General features: G+C 56.4%; 1 protein-coding gene and 1 long non-coding RNA gene across 4 annotated transcripts in view; one reads left to right on the top strand and one right to left on the bottom strand.

Moving 5' to 3' along the window:
- Positions 1-855: 855 nt before the first annotated feature.
- The window catches only part of PRDM11 (PR/SET domain 11), an 88,920-nt gene continuing 63,487 nt past the window's right edge, over positions 856-26,288 (top strand). Inside the window, exon 1 of one of the 3 annotated variants that reach the window (XM_053203266.1) lies at positions 856-926. The gene's annotated coding sequence lies outside the window, so the exon portion shown is untranslated. Of the gene's footprint in view, positions 927-1,106; positions 1,239-20,492; positions 22,656-26,288 lie in introns of those variants that run through there. The other 2 variants (XM_053203264.1, XM_053203265.1) reach the window with 2 other exon arrangements.
- LOC128311787 (uncharacterized) lies at positions 10,056-18,079 on the bottom strand. Its single transcript, XR_008290376.1, has 3 exons — positions 17,737-18,079; positions 12,552-15,041; positions 10,056-11,682 (listed from the first exon to the last, which is right to left on the bottom strand). It is a non-coding gene; the product is annotated as an uncharacterized LOC128311787 (long non-coding RNA).

The raw sequence follows: 26,288 nt of genomic DNA, 5'->3' as shown, positions 1-26,288 counted from the left end.
CCCCTGGCAGGAGACCTTGCAGTTCAGCCTCAAGCCTCGCAGACAATGCCAAGAGAAAGGGGTTATTTTGGGAATGGTTGCCCTGGTTACGCCATCCCGCGGTGTCCTCTGCCCCATCACAACCCCTCCGGGTCTTCTGGGCGCTGAAGGAAGCCTTTCAGACTTTTAAACACTTTGCCCTTACGAAAATTCCGCCCCATCTTTTCTTGGCTCCTTTGTGACATTGAATCCCATTCACAGACGGAGAAACTGAGGAACCGAGCAAGTGAGCGAGGCGTAAACGTCCTTTCCAAGTCGGCCAGGGACCAGCCTGTCCGATTCTCGGAATCTCGAACCCTGTGACAAATTTCGATTTGAACAACACGTGCGATTCCCGACCTAAAACCGCAGCCCACCATAAACAGTTAACATTTCAAGCGAACCCCCAAATCCCTTACCCTCAGCTTGTAGCTGGTCTCCTGTGTTTTATGACTTTAGTTTGTATCTCCAAACTGCTGGGCATTCAAAGGGTTAAAAGGGGCCAGGAGGGGGCCTGCTGCGCGCGGAGGGGCCTCGAATGGGTTAAAAATATAAACGCATTAATTCCCCCTGACTATTTGGATCAAAACGGGCAGCCAAGGGGCCAGGAGAGCTAGGGAGCACACCCCCCCCCCCCCCGCCACTGAATGCCTTTTTAAAATTCTAGAACTTTTAATTCCGACCAAAAAAAAAAAAAAAAGTGTCCCAGTTCGAAAGTTCTCTTCACCTTTTCTTTTTTCATTTCATTTCTTTTTTTTTTTTTCTCGATTTCTCCGCGGGCTGGGTTATAAAACTCGCCCTCTCCTTTTGGGTTCGAGGAGCTGGGTTCCCCCCTCCGAGCAGCGCGCGGGGCGGGGGCCGAAGGGGCCCCGGGAGTTTTTCTCCGGGGCCGGGTTGGGACGCGGCTGGTGAGTCCCGGCTCCGGCCCCTGAATTGGGGGGTCCGCGTCTGCCCCAAACGCCGCTTTCTTCCGTTTTCCATGTCATTTCCTGTACTAATAAGATGGTGGTCAAAGCAGGGGAGGAGAGCAGCAGCGAGTCGCCGCCGCCGCCGCGCCGAGGCTGGCGCTGAAACTTTGCCTCGCCGGGGACCAGCGCGCCCGCAGCGCGGCCGCTCCCGCCGCGGGGGCCGCCAGCCGGGGCCGCGCCGCCTCCGCCGAGCCGCCCGCCGGGCCGCCCGCGCCGCCCGGGCCCCGCGGCTGCCGCAGCATTCCCGGGAAGGTGAGTCAGCCCCGGTAGCCAATGTGGCCATTGAAAATGGCTTCGGAAAGCGCTCGGCAGTTTGCCAGCGAGCGCGGGGGCCGCCGGTGCAGGGGCTGCGAGCGGCTGCGGGGGGCGCGGGCGGCCGGGGGCCCGCGCGGGAGGAGCGGGGGGCCCGGGCGGCGCGGGCGCGGGCCGGAGGGGGGGGCGGCTCGTCCCGGCCCCGAGGTGGGTTAACCCTCGGCAGGTAGCTGCCGCCGCCGCCGCCGCCGCCGCCGCCGCTGCTGCTGCGGGATTCGGGGGCCGCCCCTCCGCCTCCTTCCTCCCCGCTCGCTCCTCGCTCGCTCGCCTTGTTACAATGTAGCCTTTTCTCTGCGCCGACGTTCCGCCCGCTGACGGACGTGGCCGCCGACCAATGGGAGCGGCCGCCCGGGCCGAGCGTTCGGAATGAGAACGCGGTGACACGGGCGGGGCGGGGCGGGGAATGCTGGAGGGCTCGGTGCGGCCGCTGGCCTAGTTCTCGGGGGGCACTTTCGGCTCGGCGCCTGGGGCAGATGTGGGGGGCTCGGGCCCTTCGGGAGGCGGTGGGGCCTCTTCCAAAGCAGCCCACGACTTCCCGCTAAATGTGGCCGAGCCGGAGGCCGTTTCTTTAATACGTTTGAAATCTTGGTTGCGGTGTAGACTCTTCGGGAAATCTCTCTGGAGTGTAGCCTCCTCCATCCCCCCACTCGCAGTCCCCAAGGTGCTCGCACACGCGGAAACTGCAGAAACTTAGCGGCCGATGACCTTTCTCCGGTCAAGGCCAGCACGCCCTAGGCAAGTCGCTGCAAGGGGAATGCACATTTCTTGAACGCTGGGCGACGCAGGTTGAAAAGTTGCTTCTGTCTTGAACTGGGTTGGGCAATAGAGGCTTGACCCCCGGGATGGGCCGGGACTTAGGAGAGAAAAATGTTAAATCTCTCTTCTTAGACGTTTGCTTCATGTGGAGAAAGGCCGTGGTATATAATTTAGAGTGGCTGAAAGGAAGCACGCCCAGCCCTTTGTGCGCGGGGACAGGAGGCAATAATGAGAGATTGCTCTTGATGGCTGGAAACCCTATAAACTTAGGGGTTTTTGTCTGGGCTGGGGCGAACGAATTTTCCGTGGAGCTTGATGCCTGTGGCACTCAAGCTTCCTTTGTCCACAGTACCCCTTGAGAGGCATTGGGAGTGTGGGGTGCGTGGCCAGGAAACTGGCCAAGCGGGGCATGGTCTTCACCCACCAGCTCTCTGGGAGGTGCACGCAGGGTGCTGTGTGGGCACAAGTCTGAACACCTTCTGGGAAGAGCCCGAGGCGGCTGCTTGAGTTTAATGACAAGGGGTTTCTCTGTTGGAGTCCTTCCCCCTCCGCCGCGTAACTCGCGTGACTTTGAATTTGGCACAGTTACCTTTGGCCTCTCTGAACCCTGCTTGTCCATCCCTAAAATGGGGCCAACAGAGCCTGTCTGGCAAGGCAGTTGTGAGATTAAAGCCCATAGGGATAAGATGCCTCGTCTACGCCCCGCTCCTGATTTCAGAAGCGTTGTTCTCTCTCTCGGGGATTACTGCTAAACGTGCTATCCCGGGGAATATCAGCATGACCTGGCAGGCCCCACCCAGAACCACGCAGTTCCAAACTGACAGGGCCTCCAAGGAGCCGCTGGGGCAGGGTCTCGTTCTCTTCTCTAATGACATTCTCAAGGATGAGGGGCTCCCCTCTCTTGTCCCAGGAGCCCTTGATCCACCATCACAACCGTCCCTCATATACTCTACCGGCACGAGTTATGGTTCTGTCTTCTAGGTCCCTTGGACTGATGCGTTTCATGAATTTATTCTCCTTGGGGTCAAGTAAGACTTCTATCACCTGAATCTTTCCTCGCCCGGACGGGGGTGGGGAGGCAAGGTTTTCGCGGTTCTAGGTCACTGGCGAGTATGAAGGAAGTAAAGACCCCTGGACTACGAGTCAGGAGTCGTACTTGTTTATTCAGCTGCCTCCTTGGCCTGTCTTCTTGGCTATGTCACAGTCATGACCAGCGCATGGTATCCAAGGCTGTCCCTTAATCTGCTCCCTAAGCCTCCCCGAGGGCTCTGATCTTGGCCAAAGCTGCCACCTTCTTGCCAGTCCTTAAGGCAGAAACGTTGGTGTCTCGGTTCCCTCATCCCAGTCCACATCCTTCCCTAGGTCTAGAGAACTTGAGCCTGTAGAGTGTATCCATCCACCTCTCTCCATCTCTCCTCCTCTCCAGCATCCTAGTCTCTCCCCAGGACAACGTTCAGAGCCTCCTAAGTGCCCACCTGCAACCTTCCTCCCATGCCAGACTCCACGGTGCAGTCTGTCAGATCTGTTCCAAAAAAGATCACATCAGGCCTCCCATTTCTCACTTAAAACAGTGAAAAGCCTTGTTGGTGCTTCTGGGATAAAGAACCAAATTGTCACCACGACCTGAAAGCCCTGGAGTGATCTGGCCTCTGCCCTCTCCTTGGCCCCATCTCCTACCCTCTCCTGGATCTCGCCGCGCTCCGTGTGTTGTTTTCTCCTGCGCGTGCTTGGCCCTCCTCCGGAATACGAACGGTTGAGATCTAAGGAATGAGTTAAGGCTGGCAAAGGGCAAGATGGAGTGGGAGGGTGTCTGGTAGTCCTCATTACAGTCCCCTACAGTTCCCAGTTCACCCGGGCACACGGTAGGACGGAGTCTAGGCCCCCTCGTGTTTGGGTGGGGCTGTGTGGCTGGCCAGTGAGTTGTGAACTTAAAGTGACGCAGGTCGCATTGGGCCAAAGCGTTGAGTGGCTGGCACAAGCCCGTCCAGAGTGCCCTTTGCCTGTGGCAACTAGCAGTAGGTGGGATGGTGGCTGCTTTTGCTTTTGCTTGTGTCACTATGTGGGATGGAGCCCCAAGACCTTTGTTGTCTTAAACCACTGAGATTTGGGGGGGGTGTTTGTTCCTACAGCATAACCTGGCCTGACCTGACCGATACGGGGACTAGAGGAGCACTCCAGGCAGAGATGAGTAGACACACGCAGACTCGGGGAGGCTCATCCTTAGCAGCCAGGGCGACCCTGTTGACAAACAAATCTGAGGCCATCAATCCCTGCCTGAAAACCCCTTCAGGGACTCCCACTGCTGTTAGGAGAAAGATAGAAATCCTTTAGCTGCCCTCCAGACCCTATGGGGACACCATTTTGCATCCCTCCATTTGCTGTGTTCCACCTGACATGACACTTGCCTCATATTGTCCCCTCTGCCCTGTCCCCTCCGTCCCCTCATATTGTGCATTGCACTCCGCCTGCTTAGGCTTCCTCATCCTTCAGCTTCCTCCTCACCTCTTCAGGAAAGCCCTCCCTGATTAGGTCGAATCCCCCATTACAACCTCTCATGGCCCCGTGTACCTCCCCTTTGCTGCATTGCCGGGTAGCAACTTTTACATTTGTGGGTGTGGTTATTGGTTGTGGTCTCCCCCTTTCGTCAGACCACCGGGAGCTCTGTGGGAGGCGGTGCCTGGGTTGGCTTGTGTGTGTGTGCGCGCGCGCGTGTGTGTGTGTGTGTGCACTCGCCTCTGTATTTCCAGTGTCTGCCCGCAAGAGCTGCTCGATAGATACCTTCTGAAGGATCCCTGAGCACTGACTGCAGGCTCACTATATGCTGGAGGTGAAGGACAGGATGAGTGAACGCTGTCTCCCAGGCGTAAGGGCAGGTGGGTGCAGCCGGAAGGAGGTGTCAGCCATGACCGGCCTGTAGAGTACAGAAACTAAGCTCCCCGTACTTACAGGAGTCCATGCCGCAGAAGGGCTGTGTTTCTGGGATGTTTGAGAGGCGATTCCAGGAGGGCAAGAGGGTGAGATGTTTGCAAACCCTTGCTGATCTGCTGAGCGAGAGAGTATATGATTCAGCGAAGGGGCCACAGAGTAGGAGAACCGGGGATGACGGAGTTAATGACGATGAAGGCAGCAAATGTTTTTTGACGGCTCACGGGGTGCCAGGTATGGTCCTAAGCACGTCGCTATGCAGAAAACAACTCCACAGGGTGCATGCTGTTATTTCCATTTCACAGATGGGTAAATTGAGGCCCCAAAAGGTGAAGTAAAGGATCCAAGGTTACACGGTAGCATGGCCTGGATTGGGACCCTGGCATTCTGATGCCGCCTCCCTAGGGATGCCCTCTTAGAATGAAGGCAGAGAACCCCAGCCCCCCCCCAAGGAGAAGCCCCTTTAGAAACGTCACACAGGGTTAGAAAACCCTTATTGGGGGGTAAGTTTCCAGGAGGAAACACCCACCTAATATTGGGGTTTGTGCAAGCGGGTTTCTGGCTCAGAGCTGCTTGGTGGCCTTGGTACCCAAGGCTGGTCTAGAACCATCTGGTGCATCTCCACCCCTGCTGGGGCCTAAGAGTCTTTGGAGGCCCCAGAGCCCCATGTTCTCAGAGTGGGGCCTGCAGCTGGCCCAGGGGCTGCACCGGAAAAATAAGCCACGCAGAAAGAAAAAAAACAATGAAGAAAAAAGAAAAATGTGCTGTTATTTTTAAAAAGCCTGTTTCCTATTGCAGATTTGTATCTGCGCTGCAAAGTCCAATGTTCACACAGTGCAGCCACCCTCGTGCTGATGGCTCTGGCTGAGGCTCTGGAAGAGGGGAGGCCCGGGGCATCCCTCAGTCCTTCCTTCATTCATCAGGTGGTCGGGACGCTTGTGCCGTCCCTGTGCCAGGCACCGTGCTGGGCTGGGGGGTGAGGTGTGGGAGCCCAGTCTTGGCCCCTGCAGACCTCACAGGCCAGTGCGAGAGGTGAGCGATTCACCAAGCAGTTACAGGGTCTAGCAGAAGGGTGCGAGGCACGGATTCTAAGTCAAGGAAAGCTTCCCTGAGGAGGAGGCAGGCTTTGAGCTGCGTTTTGAAGGACGAGGAGGATTTGGGCAGCAAAGAGGCATTCTAGTATGGGGTGTGGCTTCTGCAAAGGCATGGGCCCACAGAAGGGCTCCGGTAGTTCGCTTGGCTGGAAACTATGTATAAGGGAGGAGGTGGAGGGAGATGAGGCTGGAAAGGGAATAATAGTAATAATAATATGAGTAACACACCAGCCCCGATCCTGCCTCAGGGCCTTTGCATTGGTTGTTCCTGCTCCCTAGAGCACTCCTATCTGTTATCTCCAGGGCAAGCCCCTTCACCTCCGGCAGGATTTGCTCAGATAGCACTTTCTCATGGGCACCTTCCTGTCTTAAATTCCCTACCCCCTGGTCCCTCCACATCCCGGCCTTTTTTCTTAGTGTGGAACACATGGAACGAGCCCTGTGTGGGCCTTACTTATCTTGGTTTTGGCCATCTTGTAACTCTAATGCCAGTTCCCAGAGAGCTGGGATTCTCGTCAGTTTTGCTCTTTGCTGTATGAACAGTGCATAGCGCGTAGTAGGGCCTCAGATGTCTGTAAAATGAGGGAATGAATTGAGCACTTACTCTGTGCAAAGTGCTTTACATGCATTTTCTCACGTAATCTTCCCAGCAGCACCCTGATATTGGTACGATTATCTTCCCATTCTTTAGGGGAAATGGAAAACCCAGGCTCCGAGAGGTGGAGTAGCTTGCCCAAGGTCTCCTGGCGGGGATTCACATCGAGGCCATCAGGCTCCCGAGCCCTCCCGCCCTAACCCCCGATGCTTTGCCCCAGCTGCTGAGCTGAGGAGTTTACCTTCTGTCTGTGGGGCCGCAGGGAGGAGGCAGCCGACCTGGAGATCAGATCCAGGTCCCAGATTGCTGCAGCAGGTTAGGTGTGAGGTTGGAGGCAGGGAGGCCAATTAGGAGGCTGTGGCAGTCATTGAGGCAAGCGGGGATAAGGACGAGGGCCTGGGGGTGGCCATCCCAAGGTGGAAGGTGGGCTGGCGGGGACTTGACCCTCCATACTGGGGCTCGGAGTGGGTGGGTTGGGGCACAGTTCTGTTTCTGGGTAGCTAGGACACCCCTAGTTAGGACCCAGCAAGTTGGGCTGGCCTCCTGGCAGGGAGGGGGGCACCGAGAGGGAGCCAGGGGAGCTGGTCGGGGGCACAGTGCTGGGCCACGGGAAGGGACATGAGCCTCGGGTTCAGTCCTGCTTCTGCCCCAGGGAGACCTGGGTGAGGGGCTGCTGTTCTTGTGGTTGTGTTTCCTCATCAGCAAAGTGGGATGATGATAGTGCCAGCCTCATGGAGGCTCTAGAAAAAGAAGCACAGGGCACCTGTGTGTGGCATAAGGCCAGCTTGGGGGTCGCCACCTTGGGTGTGAGGTCATGACCGCAGGGAGGCATGCCTGGGGTGCAGAAATAATCGTGTGCCCCTTGCTGGGGACAGCAGGGCCTGGGTATGAGAGACTAAGCGTGGCATGGTGGCCTCCTGCTTAAAATTGACCTGACTACGTTTTCAGACACCCATCCCACCCCATCCCACCCATGGGCTTGTGTTCAAGGCCTGCCATGTCTTGGCCTCAGTTTCCCTTTCTGTTAACGGAGACATTAGTGGCGCGCCTGGGTGGCTCCATCGGTTGAGCGTCCCACTTCGGCTCAGGTCGTGATCTCACAGTTCGTGAGTTGGAGCCCCGTGTCGGGCTCTGTGCTGACAGCTCGGAGCCTGGAGCCTGCTTCGGATTCTGTGTCTCCCTCTCTCTCTGCCCCTCCCCCGCTCATGCTCTGTCTCTCTCTGTCTCAAAAATAAATAAACTTAAAAAAAAAAAATTAAATGGAGACATTGGTATCAGTCCTGTGCTACGTTCTCTGGAAGAAAACTTTTTCCTCCATTTTCTCGTGACCAAATTTAAGAGGAACACATATGATGCCCCACGAGGTTGCTTCTACATCCATTTATGGATGGGGGAAGCTCAGTCAAGTTCAGGGGGGTTAAGTGACTCTCTCCAGGTCACACAGCTATAATCTAATCTTTCCAATTACCTCAGGAAACCCACATTTATAAAGGAAGCCTCAGGGGTCACCTGCCTGTGTTACATAATAATTCCCTGCAGGTCTCCTGGGTGCTTTAAATGTGGGCTTTATTTATAAGCTCTTGGTTTACACAGCTGGTTTCAGGACCCTCTCCCCACCTGGGAACCTCATGAGTGAGAACTCGCAGGCATATCTGGACAGGCCAAGAACCTCCACGAAGAAATGACGCTGGGCGAGGGGCAAAGGGAGGAGGACAGAAGGGCTGCTGGCTGTCCTGCTCCCCGGTATCGACCTCAGATCCTGGGTGGGTGCCGAGGGGTAGGGACCCTGTGTGCAAAGGCACACCTGGGCCTCTGGAGCCTTCAGTGGCTTCTAGGGCTTTCTCCTCCACCCTTCTCTCTAACCTACCCAACCCGACCCGTAAGGCCAGCAGGGACGCTTCCCAACTTTGCCTTCTTCGAGATCCCTTGTCAATACTCCAGCTCTCGTGACCCCCATTTGGGAGCTGAGAAAATAGAGCCTCATAGCGGGAGAGCGGTGCGCTGGGGCTCACACTGTTTAGGGAGCGACCAAACTCAACCCCAAATCTGGCACCCCTTCCTGGGCACCCACCATCCTGCCGTCATCAGAGCAGGATGGGCCTTTGGCCCAGTCTCTGCGCCCTGCTCTCCCGAAGGAGAGGCTTTCGGGTCCTGCTTGACTACCTGCTGTGGCAGCGGCTCACCCCTTCCTGAGGGGACGGGGGGGGGGGGGGGGGCAGCGGCCCCCGGGAATGTGCGTCCGCGAAGGAGCTGGGGTGGGGAGGGCCAACGGGGCTTCTCCTGGGCTAATGGCGGGGTTGGGGGCCCGAGTGGGACCAGGAGAGGAGATGAGCAGCTTGACCTGGGCACTGAGCTGGGCTGCTATGGACGTCACCAAGCAAGTAAATATGGAACCACCCCCACAGTGTCAGCTTTCCCAGAGTGGCTTCTCCCACTATCTGTCACTTTCCCCAAGGGAAAGGGGTGAAGACTGGGAAGGGATCCTGCTGCCCGATGCTCGGGGGATAGAGATGGACGGCCTGGGAGGCTCTGGGGCGGCTGAGGGGCATGGGGAGTGGCCCACTGGACCCTCCCCCCCAGCAGGGAGTGAGCCTCTCGTGAGGGCAGCTGACTGGGACCCGGCCCAGGTGGACTCAGCATTGTCATGGCCCAAGGTACGGGGAAGTTGGGCTCTGGTGGGCGGAGGTAGGGGGAGGTGGGAGGAGGCAGGGGGAGGTGGGGGGAGGCATTTGCAAGCTGGGACCCCGTCCGCGACCTCTCCGCAGCCGGGCCATTCATTGCCCCAACCCACCAGGGCAGCATTTTCCCAGGGTGGTGCAAGGCACCTCCCGAGACAGCTGCACCCTAGAGAAAAGGCCAGAGCAGCCAGAGTGGCTCGTGTTTAGAGAGGAGGTGAAGAGGTCAGAGGCTCAAGGTGTCCCAGGGACGGGGGCAGGGTCCTTAGACTGCGGGAGGGGAGGCCAGAGGGGTGAAATCTTCAAAGGAAATCCGCCAACTTAGCATCCAGGGGAAGAATTTACCCCCCAGAAAGGACCTGGGGTCTTGGGTGGAGGAAACGCAGAAAGGGAGGAGCCAGGGCCAAGTTTCAGGCTGGGTGATCCCGGGGCCTCTGTAAACACCAGCAATAGCCAAACTTGAACGAAGCCTGTAAGTGTGGCCGGGCCCTTCCTGAAGCAGTGTGCCGCCTGATCATGCCGGTGTTATTCGCCGCCACTAACAGAGAAGAAAGTGAGGCCCCGAGACGTGAAGTGACTTACCCAAGGCCACACAGCTGTGAAAGGCAGAGCTAGGACTTGAACCCAGGTCTGTCTGATTCCAGAGGCTGAGCTCTTCTCTACTGCGTGGGGCTGCGTCGCTGTTACTCCACGGGAACAGCTCTTGGCGGCTGTGCTGGGAAGGAGGGTCGGCTGGAAAAGTTCCTGGGCCCAAGCACCTGCCCCTGTGATGCTGGGTAGTCCTGAGAAAGTACAGCGTTGGCCAGGCCGCTCATCCTCTCTGTGCCTCTGTGTGCTCGTCTGAGAAATGGGGCCGCATAGCACGGGTGCTGCCCATGTTACAGGGTTGTTGGGCCCTTCCCGGCCAATATTTGGGACAGCAGATCGGGGAGTGCCCCTTGGGCTCTGGAGGACCAAACATAAACACATGATTCGATGGGCCCCGAACCCAAAGAGAGGGTGGTCTGCTAGACCTCTCCCCATCTCTGGGCTGTGTGTTACTGGTGTGCAGCGAGGTAGGTACAACATTGAGAGTAAGTGATGAAAAACTCCTACTGCAACTTGACATTGCTGTGTCATTCTTTATTGTAACTTACAAAAGCATCAGTTGGCAACAGATTGGAAAACTTAAAAAAAAAAAAAAAAATCTCTTTCACAAATAGCGTGAGGAGCTCTGGCCCAGATCGTAACTGTGATTGAAAGTGGGAAGTGCCCTACTTGCTCAGGGATGTGGCGGGGAGGGGAGGGGTGGGAGAGGGAGAGCCCGTTAGGCTTCCTGGAAGAAGAGACATAGAGCTGGACCTCGAAGGGAGAGTAGAAGTTTGCCAGGTGGAGAAAGAAGGCAGGAAAGTTCGGGCCCTGGGAACAGTATGTGCAAAGGCAGACGACCTGAGGATCGGGTGGTTCAGGGAAGTGGTCTTGGGTGTTTGCGAAAAGGTAGAGGAGATAGTTCTGGGAGCCCGACCGGGAGGGCCCTGGATGCCAGGCTGAGTCAGGACTTGAAGACTATTCTGGAGGCGGAGGTCCTGAGGTGGGAGATAAAGTCACAGCTTAGGAGGTGCTTTAAACGACCGAAGGGGCCATCCAAGTGGTGTTTCCTTTCGGTCTTCAGCCTCCAGGAAGGCAGTTTCTTGGTGCCCAGTGGGGTAAGTTGTTGGTGAGCCGGCCTATCCTTGTCCCAGTTGAGGCAGCCAGCCCCATGATTCTGCTGGTGCCTGGTGGCCCCTGGGTCCCTTCTGGCTGGACGGGCAGGCAATCAATCCTCAGGTGTGAGCAGCAGGCCTTCCCAGGCTGTTCTGGTCAGTGGGTTGGCACCTGTCATGGTTGGCTGGCCATGGTGGAGCCTTCGTGTCCCCGCTGCCTGATGCTACCCGTGCTATGAACTGTCAAAGGGGGTGTCCCGGCCGCCCCCAAGGAGTCCAGAGCCATGCCAGGGAATGTGGGCAGGAGGAGGGAAGGCTGAGGTCTGAGGCTGAGGTGGGGGGTTGACCAGGCACTGGGCGCGATGGCGTGGGGTCCGAACAGGAGGTGAACAGTGGACAGCCGCCTGAAGTGGCTTCCCACACCCACCCTCTGCTGGGTCAGGGCTGAGGCCTGCGGGTGTGGCTTGAGGAGTGAACTCTTGGTTGAGGCGATGACGGACGGTGGGTGTCCCATCCGGGGCTAGCCAGGTGAGTGTCACTGCGGTGGTCTCAGCCTGGGGAGGAGAGGAGCCAGCCCGCCCTGTCTGGGGGCTGCTGGGAACAGCCCGTGGTGTGCCCGGGCCTGTGTGTGGCCACAGGTCCGGGGAGAAGGCTGGCCTGTGGGGAGGAGAGAGAGCTGTGGGAGGCCCCTCTCCTGCCCGCCCCACCTACACCCTCTTCTGGGGCCCCCCGTTCAGAGAGGCCCAGCCTCCTGCTCCCTCCCTGCAGCTCCCTGTAGGCTGGGCCCCCAAGCCAGCGGCAGGCAGGACTGTCTGGCTGCCATTTAGCGGGGAGTCCAGCTGCCCCGGATCCTGTGGGATGGGGCCGGGGAAGGGGGGGTGCGGGGATTTGCAGCCTGCCTAGGTGCTGGCTGTAGGACCAGGAGTCCCTGAGGGGCTCTGGTTTTGACAGTGGCTTTGGTTGTATCTGGAGGCTTAAGGCCTGAGTCCTTGGACCTCTGTGGCTCTCTCTGCCTTGGGCTGGTCCCACACTGGACTCAATACTTGCCACGGCCCTAGGGTCCCCCTGGGGTGGCAGAGGGAGGCTCTGGGCAGCCCTCCCTCAGGCTTCATGCTGCTGCCAGCCTTGCCCAGAGCTGGCGCTTTTCACTGTGAGCACCAGGTGGGACCTCCTTGCTTCTCAGTAGCCCCTCTCCCGGATCAGATCCTCCAAGGCTATGCCCCGGGCCCAAGCGCAAGTCCGGCCCTTTGGCCCACTGCAGCCGGTCATGGCTGCTCTGTGACTGAGCTTTGCTCTTCCTCCTTTGGTTTCCTTTTGCGGATCTGTCACCTGCCTCTGCCCCAGTTCCCTGGCTACCGGTGAGGCAAGGACTCACTGGCCTGGCTCCTGGAGTCCCCTCCCCCAGTTTCAGGTAGAAACCGCACTCTTCCTTGGCACCTGCCAGTGGCTCCCTGCCCTCTCTGAGCACCCTGGCCCTTGGCCCAGGACAGTGGCCAAGAAAGGCTCCTCTGCTCTTTCAGACTTACTCCTGTCTCCTCGCGCGTCCTTGTCTCTGTCCGCCTGGAGGATCCTTCTGTGTGTTCCTTCCTGGTCCCTGCCTGGGGCCACAAACGGGCCCCTTTCTGGCTGCCTCTGGGCTTCAGATTTGCAGCAAGTCTAACTGCTTTTGGAGCTCTGTCGTGGCCACCTTCGTTCCTCAGTGCCCTGTATCCGTGGCCTGGATGGGGCCGTACGTTTTGTGGGAGCCCACAAAGAGACTATGTGGACGATGTCTCATTTGAGCTACGCAGCCGGCTTGGGAGTTAGCCACCCTCCGCCCATTGTGCAGAGGAGAGGGTTGAGGTGCCATGGGGCTCAGTGACTTTGTCAGGGTCTCTTAGGAGAAGTCAAGGGCAGGTGCTGGGACTCAGACCCATGTCTCTTGGCTCTTGTCTCGATCTCATTGCTGTCTTGCCAGGTGAGGTAAGAGCTTCATTGACCTTTGCTTTTTATATTGTCGGGGGTCAGAGGCTGGCTGGGGCTGGGGCTCAGCCTGTTGTGGATTAGGGCTCACCATGCGGCCACGGCCATGGCCATGGCTTGGGCTCGGTGTCACAGGGGCAGTCAGCTTTATGAGCATTTCTTCTCCTCCTTCTGTCCTGAATTCTTGTCCCCAGCGTGAGGTCCTCGCAGAGACACAGCCCCTACGCTGGGAGTCTGAGGCTAACACTAGGCATGCTGGCCGGTGGCTGGGGGCTGCTGGGACTGAGAGCCTAGAGCTAGGAGTCCCTGGGAGGGAAGGGGGGTGGAGAGACTGGCCTGTGCGTCTCTGCCCAAGTCACAGTGAGGGTCCACGGCCTCTCCCTCCTCTAGTGTCCGATGCTCTGTGCTTCCTGAAAGCCACTCTTGGTGCAGGAAGAATAAGGGCTTTGCTCCTACTGCCCTGATAAGGCTCTGAGGTTCCGAAGGGCCAGCTAACCCACCTACCCTTGTTTTCTTCACGGTTTTTCGAATCCCTCCACCCCAGTGTGGATGCTTTCATACTGCCAGGGACAGGGAGTTTACTGGTTCCCCAGGCAGCCCACCGTGTCTTTTCTTATATTGTTTTACTAAGTTTTAATCGTGTATGGAATATACAAATGTACCTTTTCGTTGCAAAAACGTCAAATATTATTTAAACAGCTAAGTATTCTCTTCCTGGATAACCACAACATTCCAGCCTCCTCTGCAGGGTTAATCATCACTGTTAGTACTTTGGCATATAGCCTTCTGGATATTTTTCTATGCATTGACACACAGAACCTGTAGGAATATGTGCCATTGTAATGGGTACGTGTGTGTGTGTGTGTGTGTGTGTGTGTGTGTTCAAACAAATGGTTACGGATCATTCGGTCAATGCTTTTCTCACTTAACATTGGATCTAGGAAATCTAGTCATGGTTTTGCATAGTAAACTACTGTAATTGTTTTTTCCTCCCTCCCTCCCTTTCTTCCTTCCTTCCTTCCTCTCTTCCTTCTCTCTTCCTACATTCTCTTAATGAAAGGCATTTAGGTTAATTCTGATTTTATTCTTCTGCCTTCCTGGGCTTACCTCTAGAGTAGCTATACTGCTGGGTACGGGAGCCTGTTGCATTTTTAAAAAATTTTTTTTAACGTTTTATTTATTTTTGAGACAGGGAGAGACAGAGCATGAACAGGGGAGGGTCAGAGAGAGGGAGACACAGAATCGGAAGCAGGTTCCAGGTTCCGAGCTGTCAGCACAGAGCCTGGCGCGGGGCTCGAACTCACGGACGCGAGATCATGACCCGAGCCGAAGTCGGCCGCTTAACCGACTGAGCCACCCAGGCGCCCCGCCTGTTGCATTTTTTAAATGCTTATTGCACGATATTTAAAGTCTGTCCACTGAGACTTTGCACAGAACCAAATGTCACCCTGTAGTTCCCAAACTATTCCCGTGTCTCTTCTTTAGAGCCTGGGGAAAGGGCTGCTCTCCTGTCCCCTGCCAAGTCCCCAGAGAGCTGCCGACGGTAGCCACGGGCCCTGGACACTTTTCTCCTTCACACTTGGGTTTTTCTACCCTTACTCAAAGGACGCGTTTTTGAGTGACCCGTCTCTTGGGTGGCTGTTGTGGCAAGTGGGCTCTTGGTGGCCTTCAAATCTTGGTGGTTCTGGGAAATCTCCTTCACCTCTCTGTGCCTCAGTTCCAGCCTCTGTAAAATAGAGGTGACAATTGCATCTGCGTCACGGGGCTTCTGTGAGGACAAAGAGGCGAACACAGGTAAAACGCAAAGTGTTGTGTCAGGCACCCAGCAAAATCCCAACAGTGCTCTATCCCGAGGTCTCGCCTGTATAGCTGCGTTCCTCACCCCTGCGGACGGGGGCCTGTGCTCCCGGTGGGCAGCCTGGGATGACTCCAGCCTTTGCAAAGGTCTCATCCCCCTGTCCACTCGCTGATTTCCCAGAGGAGGCTGCTGCCTGGGAATGCAGCGGGTAATTGGATTTCTTCCCAGCTTGGCCCTGCAGGTCCTGGACCGGGGCCTACGGGGAGGGAAGGAGGTCAGCCTGACCCTTCGCTCAGTGGTGGTGGCCGGGAGCCTGGTAACGTAACCCCACACCTCGGGCAGATTTACCGGCTCTCAATGGGGCCCGTTGTGGCCGGGGATTTGATCTCCCTTAGCCTGCAGGGTGGGCAGGAGAAGAAGGCAGCTTGGGGCCAGCCTCTCCCCGGAGAGCCCTGGGGCCCCTCTGGGCCACACTGGCTGGCCCAGGCATGGGTCTGCCTTTCAGCTCCCAGGGCAAATCTCTGCAGGTGATTTATACTTAGCGCTGGAAATATGGCGCGTTTGCTTTTTCCTCACCTCCTCCCCAGCCTTCAAGGTCTAAACCACCTCCGATGCCATCATCTAATCAGCTCGTCACAGCCACCCGTGAAACGGGTGGCCCGGCCAAGGCCATTTCACGGATGCAGACACCGAGGCTCAGAGAGGTTAAGTGACTTTCCCAAAGCCGCACAGGTAGCCGCCGCTGGAGTTGAGACTATACCCAGGCTGTCTGGCTTCTTGTTCAGTTCTTTTTCGTGAGGCCACCCAATGTGACAGTCTTGGCAGAAGGTGCCTAGCTGGGCAGGCCTGCTTGACCTCTTCCCCTTCGGTCAGTGGCATGTGCGGTCAGTGAGCACAGAGGGTTGGGATTATTTCCTAAGAAGCGAGAAGCACCGTAGCTGGCCCGGGGCCCGGCCCTTCCCCAGCACCAGGCACAAACCCTCTCCGTCGCTAGAGGTGCAGGGGGACAGAGTGTGGCTGCGTCAGCTGTGGCCATCTGTCCCGCTGGGGCGGGGGCTTGCTCTCTGAGCCTGTCCTGTGTGGTGTGGGCAGGGGGCCACAGCAACCCTCGGGACGTTGGGTGCTCCTGCTAGGGGAAGCAGGAGAACAGCCATCATCGGGCCCATTTTAAGACCGGAGAAAGCAAGGCTCGGAGAGGCCCGGGGGCTGCTCTGAGCTGGCAGCTGGCAGAGGGGAAACTCCAACCCCACCTCCTGATTCTAGCTGTAGAACCCTTACCAGTCACGCTTTTGGGTCACACCAAAGGCACTGAGCTGGCCTAGCTCTGAATTACGAGCGTGGCTGATGTGGGCTTGGGTCCTGGGTCATGAATGACTTCGCATTTATTGAGCACTTACTATGTGCCTGGTGCTGTTCCACGTGTCGACCTGTAACATTTCACTCAATCTTCAGACCAGCCCCATGGGGTAGATACCATTATTATCGTCCACTGGCAGAGGAAACCGAGGCCCAGAGAGGTTACGTGACTCCCCAGAGTCATATGGGGGTGAACCTGGGATTTGAATCCCAGCGGTGTGGCTCCAGAGGTTGTGTGCGAACCACCACAATGCTTCTTGTGGCCAGGAGGACCCCCAGGGCAAAATACACCTGCCTGGCTCTTGGTGGTGCCGATGTACAGCATGGCAGGTGCTTGGTAAAAATGTGTCAAGTGAATGACTCCATGAATGACTGAGGCTTTAGACAAGCAACTCAGTCTTCCTGGATGTCAGTGAAGTGAATACCAAGCCGCCGTTCTTCCAGCATCGAGGGGAAGGGCCCACTTAGCATGTTGATATTTGAAAGTGCTGACGAGCTCAGGGCTTGGGCCGTGGCAGCTCTGGTCCCTCTGAGGGGGGACAGTGCCGCTGAGCTGCTCTGAACCGTGTCCTGGGAGTGAGCGGTGCTGCCCTGAGCTGTTGCACTGGCCCTCAGCTGCCTGCCCCGGGGGGCTCAGCTGCATGGGTGGTGGTGGGGTGTCACCTGTGACGGGCCTTGGGCTTCCTCTGGGCCAAGCCAGGGGCCAGAGGGGCTGAGGGTGAGCACTGTGACTGCGTCCGTGCGGGACCCTTGCATTCCTAACGAACACTCACAGCCTGCTGGGTGATTCGTGTGCACGCGCGCGCACGCACGCACGCACACACACACACACACACACACACACACGTCTTCTTGTCAATTTCCCAGGCCCGTTTCTTCCCCAGGCTCCCGAGGCGAGGTGACCCCTCCCGGGTTCCCACAGGTCTGGAGCAGGATTCTGCCTTCTGAGGAGCCTCTCCAGGTGCTCACATGTTCCCTGTAGGTTCCAGAAGTGTGGGCGGATATCAAACATAACCAGATCGGGGGCCCCAGGAGGTCTCCGGGGTGACTTCCGCCTCGGTGCCCCTGCAGGTAGGGAATCCCCCTCCCACTCAGATTTGCTGTCTTTGTAAATAGTTTTGACAGCAGGTTCCCTGCAGTGGGACTCGGGAGATGCAGTTTCATCCTAAGCTCTGCCACTGGTTTGCTGTGTGGCCTTGAGTAAGTCCCTTCCCCTCTCTGGGCCTTGGCGCACAGCCCTGTAAAGGGAGACCATGGGGCTCGCTTTTGTCTGCTGTTCTGTTCCTCCATTACGGGGTACGATTTTATGCCGCATTTTCTCAACCCCTTTTTGAGACACTAGGATATTGGGGACCCTCCACCTTGCCACGCAGGGACAGCGGGGCTTGGTTCTGGTATTGACTAGTCGTGAGACGGTGAAGAGCATGTGGTAGGACTTGCCAGGGAATCCCTGCTGGGTCCACTGCCCTCGGGCCACCCTGAGAACTCCAAGTTGGGCGGGCAACAGCCAGCTCGGTGGGGGGAAAGTGCAGCTTTTGGAGTTCATGAGATCGGGGTTGGAATTCTGGCTTCGCCCCGGACCTTTGGCCACCTACCTGAGCTCTCAGCACATTCATTCCTCACCTGGGAAGGCTTGGGGTTGACAGGATGAAATGCTTGAACTTCTCCCCAGCAGGCCCCCGGCACTTAGCAGGTCCCCAGCGGCAGCCATGTGGGTCTGTGGAGTGTGGTGAGGCGGGGGTCAGCGATGGTTCCGGAAGGCCTGCCAACAGCCCTGGAGGCTGAGTCCAGAAAGAGAAGACCCCAGAGACAGAGGCTCCTGATGGCCAGGCTGGCCTCTGCCAGCCCCTGGGAGGCCACACTGAGCTGGCAGCGTGGGCCTTCCCTCCCTCCTGGCCCTGTTGGCTGCATAAATTACTCGGCAGCCTTTGGGCTAATTTTACCTTCTTGGTTTTCATGAATCATTTCCCATCCGGGGGCGTGTGAGAGAAATGGAAACAGCTCTGCCAGCTGGATGCCCCAGCGCCAGCCGCAGTGCAGCGCCTGTGGTGAGACCTCTGCTTGCGTGCTTGCAGGGGTGAGGACCGGACCCCTGGGGACCCCACCAGGGGCCCCCGAGGGCTCGCTCCTTCCAGCCGTGTCCCTGTACCTTCGGGGTATCATGACTTGGAGTAAAGGAGCCCCAGCTGGTCCCGGAGCTGGAGCTGGGGCTGAATGGAAAGGAATTTGGTGTTGAGTGACCTTGCCGTGACGGCCATCGAAGGTCTGTTTGGACCTCAGCAGAGAGGTGGTTAACAGAGAGCCCCCGGTGGCGCCGGGGGCCTGTTTGTGATGAGCTCCAGGAGTTCGCCCGAATGCTGACTTTTCCTAGTGACAGAATACCAGAGCTGACAGGTCCTGACAAAGTCAAACCTAACCACCTTGGATGAACTGGGGCCCGGACCGGGGGAAGGAATTTGTCGAAAGTCTGTCCACCGGTGGAAGAGGTCAGGCTAATGGTTATTTGCGGACAGCTTACCCCTTCGCTCACGAAACCCTGTTTGACTATTATTATTCCCATCTTCCGGAGGGGTAGCTGAAGGCACAGAAGGGAACGTAACTCCCCACCCCCCACAATGATACACTTGTGAGCGGTGGGTAATAGTTCATGCCGAGCTGTCTCACCCCAGAGCTCACGTCCCGACTTCCAGACCACGCTGCCTCTTGGAGTGGGGTTGCTGGGTGGCTCACACGCGCTCGTTTGCTTCTTCCACTCTGCAAGTGTGTGTTGAGCCCCTGCCAGGTACCAGGAACGGGGGACTTGGGAGCAGCCCGAGTGGACAGAGCCTGGGCGGCTGGTGAGAGCCCACCCCTGCGCCCCATCTCACCCGAGTCTGGGTTCTCAGAGGACAGCGTCCGCCCAGCACTGTGGTCCCAGCCACGTGGCCATGAACTCGGATGCCGGGCTGGGCAGGGAACACGGCCGGCTGGGTCCGTGGAGAGTAGGCATTGGAGCCCATCGGAGCAGGGCCCCCACCACCCAGCTCCGGCAAATTCTCACCATGTGGAACCACCTGCCTGCTGTTGCCAGTCCTTCTGATTTTCCAGCAAAGCTGAACATCGTGTTTTTACAGGAGATCTTCCGTTTCTTCAGAGCTGGCAACTGGAACAAAAATACAAATTAAGAAAAAAAAAAAAAAACCTCAGAAAACAAGAACGAGCCACCGGTTTGTAACCTGCGGATCCTTTCTTCTGCTGCCTTTCTACAGGCCGGTTTCCGGTTGGATCAGGTTCTGATTATCCTGCCAGGGCCACCTCTCCCAGGAAGCCTCTTCACTACCTGCCCTGGAAGACCATACCCCACCCCCTGACTGTAGGGTGTCACCCCCATGCTGGACTGCCACCTGGGCGTAGTGGAAATCGCATGGGCTTTGACTTGGATAGATTCCAGACGGCTGCTGTGCGGCCTTGATCAAGGCGCTGGCCCTCTCGGAGCCTCTGTTTCCCATCTGGAAAACAAGGAAAGTAAAACTGCACTCACTAGGTTTTTGAAAGGACTAAACACAGTAAGACAGAAGCTCAAGTCAATCAGGACTAGGCCAAAATGGAATTTATGGGCCTAGCAAAGTGCAGAGTCCAGGATCATGCACGGCTTCAGGAACGGTTGGATCCAGGGCTCGCGCGGTGTCCTCGGCGCTTGGTCTGTTCATCTTAACTCTGCACTCCTTTGCGCTGGCTCCTTGCAGAGGCAGCCTAGTGTTTGTGGTGCCACAGTGGCTGCTGCCAGCAGATCCATAGTAACTCGGTTCTTTGAGCACTCGCCCTCTTCCCCGCAGGTTCCTCCAATGCCCCAAAACGGCCACTCCTGACTGGCTGGCCCTTTACCCTTCCCTGCACCATTCACTATGACTGGCAGATACGCATTCTCCGAAATTGTCTCGTCCTTTGCTTCTTTGTTGCCTGTGCCCGGATAATTGATGTCTGTCACTGTTTCGAGACTGAGCTACGTGCCTTAGTAAATGGCCACAGGGGACACACACGGAGACCCCCAAGACGTGCCTACGCATGCACACACGTAGGTCGGCGAGAACCCCACGCTTCTGGCCAAGACTCTACGAATCAGCAGGACACGTGACTGCAGCCCAGCGAACGGCAGGGTCATTACATGGTGGCATTGGTCACTGCACCCCCCAGTCCCATGGGGTGACACAGTGGGCCCAGACGGTGACCGTGCAGGCGGTGGGGTACCCAGCGCGAGAAGAACTCGGGGCTAAGGGCCCAGCACCTTCACACATACACACACACACACACACACACACACACACGTCTTACTTGTCCGAAACTGGGGTGCTGGCCTGGGCCACCAGCAGTTCAGACGGGCGCTCTCCAAACTTACACGCGTGTGCCCGTCACCTGGGGCTGTCTCTGATGCAGGAGGTCTGGGGTGGAGCGTGGGACTCTGCCTTTCTCCTTCTTCTTCTTCTTCTTCTTTTTTTAATGTTTACTTATTTATTTTGGGGAGTGGGACGGGCAGAGAGAGGGGAGGCAGAATCCCAGGCAGGCTCCGCGCTGTCAGAGGAGAGCCGGACTCAGGGCTCAAACTCACGAACCACGAGATCACGACCTGAGCTGAAATCAAGAGTCGGACGCTGAACCGACTGAGCCGCCCCGGGCACCCTGGGACTCTGCATTTGTAATAAGCGTCGGGTGATGCCCTTAGGGTTGGTCTGCGGACCACACATTGAGAAGTAAGGATTTAGATGACTTTTGAGGTTTCTTTTAACTTTGAGATTCGGGGCAAGACCGGGAGAAGAGAATAAAGAGCCAGTGAGAGGGGCAGGGGCAGGAAGGAGCAGCGAGGAGGGAGGAGGAGAAGACTGCTGAGGAAATAAAGGCAGGGTGCCAGGCTTACAGGGCCCTCCCACCCATATTCCCCCAGCGTCTCCCTCCACAGACCTTCCCCTCCGGTCTCACCGTGCACTGGGACCCCTTTCCTTGGAGCCAGAATGCCACGTGCTGTTTCCCTGGGGTCCTACCTCCCTAAATGGAGCCTCCAGCCCCGCAGGCGGGGGAAGTGTGGGTTTGAGAATACACAGGACACCCTGGACAGGGGCCGGAGAAGGGAGGGCTGGGTGAGGGGCTGCCCGGCATAGACCCGTGGCAGTGGGCTCTTATCTCCCACCACCGTCCTCCTGGAGGCTTTGAGCAGGTCAGTCCCACCTGGGCCTGACTTTTTGAGCCAGGAAAGGAGGGCCCTGGACCCAGTGGTCTGGGTGCAGGCTTTCAGCTCCCACGACCTGCTGGAGGCAGTGGGATGGGAGAGCTCACTTTCTCCAGCCCTACTCCTTAAAAGCCACAGGGGACCTGGGTGCAGATGGCTTAAACTCCCCACCTTCCTCATTAGCATCACGGGGGAGGGGGCGCAAGTCCCCTACCAGGGGACAGCAGGTGGTGGAGGGGAGCCCTCTCTGCCCACCCCCCTCCATCAGCAGAGGCCTCCCCTTCTGCTTCTCCCCGTTTTTGCTGGTTGCTCCCTGCCCGGGAGGTGGCAGAACAGCCTGCGGGTTATTTTTTAAACCATTATTACCAACACGCCTTTTAAAACTTTTTGTTAGATAGAAGAGTGTAAGAAACTTCCGTGTACCTGTCATGCAGCCTCAACAATCAATAACTCATAGGCGTTACTAATCTATTTTTTTTTTTAACGTTTAGTTTTTTATTTAGAGAGAGAGAGAGCAAGGAGGAGTACAGAGAGCGGGAGAGAGAGAATCCCAAGTAGGCTCCACGCTGTCAGCACAGGGCCCGACGCGGGGCTCAAACTCATGAACTGCGAGATTATGACCTGAGCCAAAATCAAGAGTTGGATGCTTAACAGACTGAGCCATCCAGGTGCCTCTGCTAATCTATTTTTTAAATCCAAAATGCACGAATCCGGTGTAAAACTCTGTTGGATGTAAGACCCTTTCCTCCTCTCGCCCTCTGGCCCGGGAGCAGAGGCAACCACAGATTAAGAATATTCTCTGCATCCGTGGGCCCATGTAAATGTGTGTGTCCTTTTTATTTGTTAAAACGGGGCCTGTTTATTTTATATAAAACTTACACAGCTTACTCGCTTCGTGTCAGTTGCCATTCTAAGTATATTACAAATATGAACTCATTTAATCCTAACAGCCTTACCAGGTAGGTGCCCCCAAGCACAGAGAGGTTAAGGAACCACCCCAACATCACACAGTGCTAAGTGAAGCAGCTGGGAGTCGAATCTAGGCAGCCGAGGACCAGAATCTGTTCTCTTAACCACCATTTTCTGCGGCCTCTCAACTTAGGCTATCTTGCCCTGGGTTTTGTTTTCACCACCGATTCTGTAACCCATTCAACAAACGTTTATCGTGTGCTCACTTTGCACCAGGCACGGTTCCCCTTGCGGGGGATACAGCACTAAACGGAAGGTCAACATCTCTCTGCCCTCCTGGAGTTTACATTCTGCCTGGGGAGACAGAGAGCAAATAATATAAATGGGCACCACGTCGATTTGGTGGTGAGTGGTGCTCAGGGCAAAAATCCAACAGGGGAGGCGGGGTAGGACCAGTCAGGAGCCAGCAACTTTACGTAGGTGGCAGAGAATGGGACACTGAGTAGAGAAAGGCCCCGACGGGAGTGAGGGAGCCCCACAGGTCTCTGGAGGAGGAGCATTCCAGGCAGAGGGAACAGCCGGTGCAAAAGGCAAGACAGGAGCATGGGGTGCTGCAGGCCGAGCGAGGCAGCCCTCTGGCTGGGGTGGGAGGGAGGGGGCACCCCGTAGGCACGGAGGGCGCAGAGGGCAACGGCGTCTTGTCTGGAGAGCTTTGCTGTTTGCCGCGTGTGACACGGGGCTCCGCGGAGGGTTTGATCTGACAGGTTGTAACAGGCTCACCCGGCTGGCCGCGGGCTGGAGGATGGATAGCAGGTCAGAGTGGAAGCCAGGAGACAGTCAGGCTGCCCCTGCAGCCCTTCAGGCCGGAGGGAGACGTGGCCCCGACCACGGTGGTGGCCACGGTGGGAGCTGGACGGTTGTCCCATCACCTCCCGCCCTGAAACAGCCGCCCATGGACCCTGTCATTTACTCAACCAGCCTCCAGACAACTCGTTGGTTATTTCCGGTCTTTTGCTGTTCTAGACCGCGCTGCGGTGAATACTCTCGCACGTGTATCTCAGTGAAATTCCTAGAAGTGAAATCGCCGGACAGAAGGTCATGTGCATGTTTTTTAAAGGTTCCCGGCATATACTGCCCTTCACAGATACACCAGCAGTGCGTGGGAGAGAGTGCTCAGGTGATAGCTGCCGGCCGTGGGCTTGGGGGACCGGGGTGCCAGTGGGGAGATGTCGTGGGCGCTCCTCGTTTGCCCCTTGGGAGGCCAAGGCGCCAAGGCAGAGTCTTTTTTTTTTTTTTTTTAAGTTTATTTTGAGAGAGAGAGAGAGAGAGAGCATGGGGGTGGGACAGAGAGAGAGGGAGACAGAGAATCCCAAGCAGGCTCTGGCTGTCAGCGCCGAGCACGACGCCGGGGGCTCCCAACTGTGAGATGGTGACCTGAGCCGAAATCAAGCGCTTACCTGAGCGAGCCACCCAGGCACCCCAAAGCAGCGTCTTTACAGAGGCACAGCCAGAATAGGTAGGCAGGTGCCTCGACCTGTGGTCGGGCAAGTACCAGGGGGGATGGTGACAGCTGCACAGAATAGAGACCCGCCCTAGGGGGCTCGAGTAACAAAGAGGCATAACAGGGGGTGCACAAGTAGGCCGATTGCAGGAGCAGTTGACTCCCTTGTCCGCTGATGTCCCCGTCCCTGAGATGTTTTCCAACACCAGCCCGTTCTTTGGTTCTCTAACACCAGCTAGGTGTCCCAACGGCTCAATTCAGTTCTAAAGCCACCCAGAGTTAGCCCTGGTCCCCACAGATTGAAGACTCAGTCCCACGAGACCGTCCCCACTTCAGGGGGGGCTGGGGGGGGTGCTCCGTCAGTGAAGCGTCTGATTCTTCATTTCAGCTCAGGTCCCTGAATTCAAGCCCCGCATCTGGCTCCGTGCTGACAGCACGGAGCCTGCCTGGGATTCTGTGTCTCCCTCTCTCTCTGCTGGAGACCGGCTGCAGGTCCTGGGGCACCCATGTTCCTTCTCCTCAGCTTCTATCATTTGGTAGAATGACTCACAGCATTGAGGAAAGTGCTTTACTTACAGTCACCGGTTTATTATAAAAGATACAACTCAGGAATAGCCAGATGGAAGAGACCTCGCACAGGGTTAAGTACGTGGGAAGGAGTGTGGAGCCTCCGCCTCCCGGCATCTCACGTGCTCGCTGACCAGGAAGCCCTCTGAATCTCGTTCGAGAATTGTTGAGGCCACTTCCTGAGTGAGAGAGCATATTTGCAGATCGTGTATCTGATAAGGGATTAATATCCGAAAGATGCAAAGAACTCATGCCATTCGATAGCAAAAAACCCAAACAATCCTATGAAAAGGTGGGCAGAGGATGTGCTCGCAGAGCACACAGGTGAATGTGGATGCAAAAATTCTCAGCGAGATACTAGCCAACCGGATCCAACGAGACATTAAAAGGATTATTCACCACGATCGAGTGGGATTTATATCTGGGATGCAAGGCTGGTTCAATATCCACAAATCAATCAGTGTGATACATCACATTAATAGAACGGCTATCGTCAGAAGGGCAACAGGTAGCGAGTGATGGCCAGGATGCGGAGAAAAGGGTACCCGGGCACTGCTCTGGGGCTGTAAGTTGGTGCCGCCACTGTGGAAGACGATATGAAGGTTCCTCAAAAAACTAAAAGTAGAAACACCATATGATCCAACATTTCCACTTCTGGGCATTTATCCAAAGAACGAAAACGCAGTTGTGAAAAGATCCCTGCACTCCCATGTTTATGACAGCCAGGGCATGGAAACCACCGAAGTGTCCACGGACAGGTGATTGGGGAAAGAAGATGTGATATAGATACACGACGGAATACCATTTACCCGTATAAAAGAATGAATTCTTGCCGTTTGTGACAGCATGGGTGGACCTCGAGGGCATTGTGCTAAGTCACGTAAGTCAGACGCAGACAAATACTGTACGGTCTCGGGGCGCCTGGGTGGCTCAGTCGGTTAAGCGTCCGACTTCAGCTCAGGTCACGATCTCGCGGTCCGTGAATTCGAGCCCCGCGTCGGGCTCTGGGCTGATGGCTCAGAGCCTGGAGCCTGCTTCCGATTCTGTGTCTCCCTCTCTCTCTGCCCCTCCCCTGTTCATGGTCTGTCTCTCTCTGTCTCACAAATAAATAAACGTTAAAAAAAAAAAATTAAAAAAAAAAACAAACTGTACGGTCTCCCTTCTCCATGGGATCGAAACCAAAGCAGACCAAGCTCAGAGACACGGAGAACAGATTGGTGGTTGCCAGAGGGGTGGGGGAAGGGGGAGGCGAAAAGGATGAAGGGAGACAGAAGAGACAAACTCGTAGGTGTAAAAGAAACAAGTTCTGGGGGTGAAATGCCCAGCGAGGTGACCATAGTTACTAATACTGTATTGCATATTTGAAAGGTGCCAAGGAAGTAGATCTTAAGTGTTTTCATCACAAGAAAAAGGCATTCTGTAACTACGATGAATGCTACCTGCACCTGCTGTGACGATCATTTCGCAGTGTAGACAAATACCAAGTCATTACCTTGTAGACCCAACACTAATGTAATGTTGTGAGTCAACTATGCCTCAATTTAAAAACCTAAGAATCTTTGTAGATCTCAATCTCCAGCCCCCCTGCCCTCCCAGGAGGTCAGTGGGTGGGGGCTGGAAGTTCTGACTTTCTAAACACTGGGTCTCCGGGACCCTCCCCGTTTTGAGGCTATGTAGGGACCCCACCGGAAGTCACTCATTAGCAGAAACTCAGGTGTGCTAGAAAGGGGCTCCTCATGAATAACAAAAGACGCTTCTATTACTTGGGAAGTTCCAAGGGTTTCAGGTGTTCTTTGCCAGGAACTGGGGACAAAGAACAGATATATTACGTATCATACCACACCTTCCCTCTGCTCTGCCTACCAGCTTCGTTCTAAAGGGTGCTTCCCGAGGAACGTGGCTGCTTTTTGTAGCAATGGCTGCGGCCTGAGTTGGTCAGGTGTCTGACCTTGACCTCCTCCGGAGGGGAA

The sequence above is a fragment of the Acinonyx jubatus genome, chromosome D1 (assembly GCF_027475565.1).
Source record: "Acinonyx jubatus isolate Ajub_Pintada_27869175 chromosome D1, VMU_Ajub_asm_v1.0, whole genome shotgun sequence".
Lineage (NCBI taxonomy): Eukaryota > Metazoa > Chordata > Mammalia > Carnivora > Felidae > Acinonyx > Acinonyx jubatus.
This window is presented reverse-complemented; position numbering and strand designations above follow the sequence as displayed.